The sequence below is a fragment of the Nicotiana attenuata genome, chromosome 6 (assembly GCF_001879085.1).
Source record: "Nicotiana attenuata strain UT chromosome 6, NIATTr2, whole genome shotgun sequence".
NCBI classification, from domain to species: domain Eukaryota; kingdom Viridiplantae; phylum Streptophyta; class Magnoliopsida; order Solanales; family Solanaceae; genus Nicotiana; species Nicotiana attenuata.
Window position 1 is genome coordinate 87,370,425 of NC_031994.1, and position 7,348 is coordinate 87,377,772.

General features: G+C 37.4%; 1 long non-coding RNA gene across 1 annotated transcript; it reads right to left on the minus strand.

Annotated features, from left to right (window-relative positions):
- LOC109228367 lies at positions 5,724 to 7,058 on the minus strand. The gene is made up of 2 exons (XR_002068377.1): positions 6,826 to 7,058; positions 5,724 to 6,025 (listed from the first exon to the last, which is right to left on the minus strand). It is a non-coding gene; the product is annotated as an uncharacterized LOC109228367 (long non-coding RNA).

The window sequence follows — 7,348 nt, forward strand, 5'->3', positions numbered from 1 at the left end:
ATCACCACAACTAGAAATCACCCACCCGGTGTAGACACATAAACAGGAATACTCAGTGAATAACTAGGCATGACCAGACACAGTGCAGAATAGGATCAAATAACACTGAAGCATCTCTATCACAAACCAGAACCATACCTGCACCTCCACCTCTAATACCTTTACCTCCACCTCTAGCATCTCTACCTCCACATCTAATACCTCTACCTCCACCTCCAGCTAACTGAGCGGGCTGGACGAGTCCCTCAATGAACCTCCTCACTCCCTCTCACAGTTGGAAGTATGACAAGAGCATGACGAGCCAAGCCGATGAATCTGATCTCGTACTGAGTAACAGCCATAGAACCCCGCTGGAGGCGCTCAAACTGCCCCTGATAGGCCTCTCTCTGAATGATGGGGAGAATCTTCTCCAGAAATAGTTGCGTGAACTGTCCCCAAGTCGAAGCTGATGACCTAGTTGGTATAGCCAATCAATAATCTTTACAACAGGTCTTGGCGGATCCAAACAAGCGAAAAGTAGCAAGATAGACCCCATTGGTCTCCACGATCCCCATGTTCCTGAGAACCTCATGATCGCTGTCTAAAAAATCTTGGGGATCCTTAGAAGATGCACCGTTGATGATAGTAATGAAGTGCTTGATGAAACTTATCCAACCTCCGTAAAGCCTACGAAGACGTCGCTGATCTATCACCGGTCTGTGCTGCTGTTCGGCTGAAGAAGCGGTACGTGACCTCGCCATTCGCGAAAGGACAAGAGTAGGGGTCTCAATTTAGCACTGAGAGAACAAAATCGCACGACAGGAAAGAATAGAAGTGAAACTTTTCCTAACTCTGTAGCCTCTGGGAATAAATACAGACGTCTCCGTACCGATCCCTCAGACTCTACTAAGCTTGTTTGTGAACTGTGAGACCCATGTAACCTAGAGCTCTGATACCAACTTGTCACGACCCGGATTTCCCACCCTTGGGTGTCGTGATGGCGCCTACTAGTGGGAGCTAGGCAAGCCAGGCCTTGACTACCTAATACACTTTTATTTTACTTTCTTTTAACAATTACCAGGCGATAATGCAATAACAACGGGATTTTGATAAATAAGCGGAAGTCAACAATGTTTATAACTCAATACTACGTCCAATACAACTTTCAAAACCTCAATACCCAAAATCTGGTGTCACGGTGTCACAGACTGCCCAAGAGTCACTACAAACAAAGTCCGAAGGAAAATACAATACGTTGTTTCTGAACCAAAAGAGAAATGAAACAGGGAATAAAGATAGAGGGAGACGCCGGGGCCCGCGAACGCCTGCAGGTCTACCTTGGGTCTCCGGGTGGACTGAAGGAAGCCCTCCAACTACTGATGCTGTCCGAAACCTGGATCTGTGCAAAAGAGCACAGAGTGTAGTGTCAGCACAACCGACCCTATGTGCTGGTAAGTGCCTAGCGTAACGTCGGCGAAGTAGTGACGAGGCTAGGACCAGACTATCAAATAAACCTGTGCAGTTACATAAAATACAGCGGAAAGTAAAGCAGGTATAAGCAAGTAAGGATGGGAGGGGGAAACATGCTTCGAGGGATAACAGGTAAAAACAGAATATCAAGAGAATTATAAAGAACATCGATAATTTAACTCTAACACGGATAAGGGAAATAAAAGCAGTTTTCACTGTCAGTACATATCTCGTTGCAGGCGTGCAACCCGATCCTATTTTCTGTATCTCGTGGCAGGCGTGCCACCCGCTCCCATTTCCTTATATCACGTGGTAGGCGTACCACCCGCTCCCATTTTATTATATTAACAGTTCTTCCAAATGAAATTACTCCAATAAACGCAACAATTAATACGAATTCATAAGACAACAAGTACACAATAATTATGACTCACTGAGGAAGACAAGTAATGACAAGTAGCAATTAAGTCACATAAACATGTAGCAATTATAGCATAAATTCAAGGCATGGTGTTGTGCAAGGATACCTAGAGCTAATAATAACAAGTAACACAATAAAGGAAAATGCCAATATAAAGAATCACAGTAATAGAGGAATAAGACAATTAATGCACTTGAACCAATAACAACAAGAAATCATAACAAACGGCAATAAGTGCACGGCATCACCCTTCGTGCTTTAACACTCTCTCACCAAAACAATGCACGAAATCACCCTTCGTGCTTTGCGCTCTTCCTCACCCAAACAACAATCACAAGGCAAATAGGGTAAGGGAATCTATAACATCAAAATAAAATCAAGTAACAACAGAAAATCAGTAAATAAAAGTAAAGGACAACATAACTCAATTATCAGCAAGAATCAGGAAAATCAAAGACAAGTGCACGGCATCACCCTTCGTGCTTTTACTCTCGTCCTCACCAAGCAATAATATAATGAAAACGTGCACGGCATCACCCTTCGTGCTTTTACTCTCTTTCCTCACCAAAGCAATTAGAATAATAAAATGTGTACGGCATCAACCTTCGTGCTTTTACTCTCTTTCCTCACATATAATCAATAGAATTGGCACGGAATGGTACATCGTGCGGCACGGAACCTTCGTGCTTTACACTCTTTCCTCACTACAGCAAACAATGCACGGCATCACCCTTCGTGCTTTAACACTCTCTCACCAAAATAATGCACGGCATCACCCTTCGTGCTTTACGCTCTTCCTCACCCAAACAACAATCACAAGGCAAATAGGGTAAGGGAAATAAACAAGAACATATAGGAATCCCGGCAAGGGAACAACGATTAAACAATTAAATCCCGGCAAGGGAGCAACAAGTAAATAATTAAATCCCGGCAAGGGAACAACAATCAAATAACTCAATCCCGACAAGGGAATATTTCAATAACTCTTTCTCTATCTTTCACTTGTACTTCATAACTCACTTTACCACTTGAGCCAATGCTCCAAAGGGTTCAATCATCTCATACACTTTCACAATTCATAATATAACTCGAGCCAATGCTCCAAAATGTTCAAAGGTCTCAATTCCTTCCACAAACTTTTCACAAAAACTAGAAATCATCACCAAAGCATGAAGAATACAACGAAATCATGAAAATCACAGTATAAGACTCACGGTCATACTTGACACCAACGTATAGATACTCGTCACCATGCCTATACGTCGTACTCAACAATTATCACATAGCAATTAGGACTCAACTCCTAATCCCTCAAGCTAAGGTTAGACCAAACACTTACCTCAAACTTCCACGGCCAATTCAATCCTCAATAACCGCCTTTCCTTTCGAATTCGGCTCCAAATCGATTGTATCTATACAATAATGACTTCAATACATCAATAAATGCTAAACAATACGAACCTAATGCCTAATTATAGCTTTTCCATCATTTTTCCCAAAAACTCAAAAATCGACCCCGAGCCCGCTTGGTCAAAACACGAGGTTCGGACCAAAATAAAATCACCCATTCACCCACGAGCCCGAATATATAATTTATTTCCAAATTCGACCCCAAAACGAGGTCTAAATCAAGAAAAATCAAAAAAGCCCTACTCTACCCAAATACCCAATTTTCTACCTTAAAACACATGTTTTAGGCCTAGGATTTCATTAGATGTTGAAGAAAATGGAAGAAAACGAGTAAAGGATTACTAACCCAAGAAGTTTTGGTGAAGGATTGCTTCAATGGTCGCCTAAGAGCTTGGAGAAGAAAGGTTTTGTGAAATATTTGGTGAAATCCCGTAATAACACTGTTCTGGAAATTAAAATATAGCTGGGCGAAAAATGCTCTATGCGATCGCGAAGAGAGTCATGCGATCGCATATGGGAAGGGAAGGTTGGTCTCTGCGATCGCGAACCAAACACTGCGATCGCATAGAAGAAAGGGCTTTCCCTTCTCAGATTTGGTTTAATGCTCTGCGATCGCGGGAGGAAGGATGTGATCGCGTTGAATGAATTGGGCTAAGCTACGCGATCGCGGATGAATCTATGCAATCGCATAGAACAAAACTAGGCACCTGGAAGCTTACACTATGCGATCGCGATGCTGCCTATGCGATCGCATAGAACTAAATATCAGAACACCAGATCTGCAACTTCCTGCAATTTTTTTCTAAGTCTAAACCATCCCGAAACGCATCAGAATCACATCCGAGCCCTCGGGACTCCTAATCAAACACATGAACTAACTCAACAACATCATATGAACTTATCCGTGCGATAAAATCGCCTAAATAACATAAAAACAATGAGTCAAACCTCAAAATCAAGAATTTTTCCAAAAACTTCATCAAGTTTCAAATTTAGAACTTTAAGTCCGAAACACGTCAAACGACATCCGTTTTGAACCAAACTTTACAGAAACATCTTAAATCATATATAAGACATTTACCGAGCGCCGGAACCAAAATACGTGCCTGGTACCAACACGTTCTAATCAAATTTTATTTCAATTTTCCTTAACAATTTCAGAAAAATAATTTCCTTTAAAAATTCATTTCTCGGGCTCGGAACCTCGGAATTCGATTCCGGGCATATGCCCGAGTCCCATATTTTCCTACGGACCCTCCGGGACCGTCAAATCATGAGTCCGGGTCCGTTTGCCCAAAATGTTGACCAAAGTCAAACTTATTCATTGTAACACCAAAAATTAGCATTTTTTTCCACAGAATTTCACAATTAAGCGTTCCGGCTACGCGCCCGGACTGCGCACGCAAATCGCGGCGACTATAAATGAGGTTTTCAAGGCCTCGGAAGCACATAATGGATAAGAAACAGGTGATGACCCTTTGGGTCGTCACAGGTTTTGAGAAGTAATGTGAGGAAACGCTTAGTAACAAAATCTTTATGTTATTTCAAAATGTTAAACTATATTTTCTTGTTTAAGTATACAAATATAATTAGTGCTATTATCTGATACACACAGTAGTTGATTCATAAAATATTTTTAAGGAAGAACTTACGAAAAAAATTTATTTAATTTTAAGTATTACTGAAGACTTGGACATATCACTACTCGATCAAATTATTTTGGAAATGTATAATCCAATCTAACATAGTCATGTGATGTATATATATAACAATCGATCTCAAGTTAAACAAAAGAAAGGAATGAGCGGCAAACCCATATGTAAGTGTTGCGGAGGTACTAAATGTTGGGATCAAACGTAACAAGGCGTCATGCGAAAGAAAACAAAGCAAACTTTGGTGACGATAAATTAGACAATAAAAAAATAAACATGCATAAACTTTAATATAGTTTGGTCAATTGACCTAAATATGAGAAACTGATATAAAAGAAAAAAAACTATGTAGAGAAAAATCTCTCCCTAAACAAAGCTCTTTGAAGGACTGTATTGTGGATGCTATATTGTTGTTTATGAATGATGAATCCTCAATTTATAGAGACCAGAACTTTTTCTCCAAGAAAGAAATCTATTAAATAGGGAGGAGATTTATATTTTCCTTATAATAAAAGTAAAATAATTATGGTTAATATTCTACCCTTTCATCAAGTAAAAGAATAAATCTAAATAAGGTAAGAAAATTATGACAAATTCCTAACAATTCTTCCATTTGGCTTGAATTTTATTACAAAGCTTGATCCTCCTTCTTCACTTAATCTTCATCACTGTTGCTTGACATGGTTAAAAATATATATGGGTAGAAAATTGGAGCTTCATGTATTAAAAGTAAGCACGGGTTAAAAATATTGGAGCCTTACGTTAAAGTGAGCACGGTTAAAGTGGAGCCCTACGTTAAAAGTGAGTAGGATTAAAAGTAGGAGACCATAAACATAGGTTAAAATGGTTTTTGTTTTTGAATATGCAGCAGCATATATTTTGAAACTAGGGTTTAAAATTTATCTCCACATGTAGTATTCTGAGTATTCTTTTTTCTTTTTTGGATAAAAAATCTCCAGTATCGTCAAATTGGTCGTTGCTTGATCTGAATCCACCTTGAACTTGTCTTCAATCTCGCTTCTACCATTAACTCTAATATCACTTGTTGGGATCGAAAGTAACAAGGCATCATGCGAAAGAAAATAAAGCAAACCTTGACGACGATAAATCAGACAATAAAAAAAAATATATTAAAACTGGCATAAACTTTAATATAGAAAAAAATAAAACTATTATGGTTAATATTCTATCATTTCTTCAAGTAAAAGAATAAATCAAAATAAGGTAAGAAAATCAAAACAAATTCCTAAACACTAAAAAGAGAGCTACTTTATCACTATTCAAATCCATATTCAGACATGTTAGAGAAAATATTTGGTTTAACTTTTAGTTAGATGTGTTATTTCGTTTAATAGTTTACATGAATCATAAGGAATAGATCAGCACACTCCAGATATTTCATTTTTTACAAGCTAATTGATCAACCCCTAAAAAATTTCATCAATATCTTTAAACAACGAATTGTAGTTTCTCTAACAAAAGTGATAGTAGTGCCAAAAACACTAAGAAATACTCCGATCCTCCGTCCCAAATTAATAGTCACTCTAACTTTGAAAGAATTATCTAAAAATAATTGTCACTTTAGAAAATCGAAATTAAAATTGGTAATTAATTTCAACTTTATACTTAATTACACAGTATTTAATTCAAATAAATTAATATACTTTTATTAAATAGGGGTAACTTAGTAAACTATACTTTATATTTATTGTTTTCAACTATATACTTAATTGCATAGTATTTAAGAGAAATTAATTTAATCTACTTTTACTACTAAATATGAGTAACACATAAATTATACGTATTTATTATTTTTTAAGGAGCATAGAAAGAACTAAATTGGCAGTTAAATGAGAGGGGATTGGTACGTACAAAACTTCACTGAACACAAACCTTAGAAAATGTAGAAGATGGTGTCGTTTGACCTTGTGAGCACAAACCTTTTGGGAAGACCTTAATGGCGAAAACACCTGTTGTCATCAAATATGCCAGGCCATGTGGAAATCGTGGTTTGTTGCAATCAAAATTGAATACTCCCTCCGTTTACTTTTACTTGGCACGTTTCGATTTTTCACGCCCCTTAAAAAATAATAAATGAAGTACATAATTTACTATGATACCCATATTAATTGATGTTTATTTTGTTGGATTTGAGAAAATAATTTAAAAAGAGTATGCGGGTATAACAGGAAAAAAAAAGTTTATCTTCTCTTGATATGCATAAAGTGATAAGTAAAAATAAAAATTTATTTTTAAAATAAATGTCAAGTTAAAGTAAACGAAGGAAGTATTATGTTGCGATAAAATTAGCTTAAAGGAGGAAGCCAAAACATCTGGATTAGGCCGTGAGGATTTCTAAAGCATAATAATTTTTTGTTTGACAACTATAAATTAAAGCATAAATATTGTGATGTGA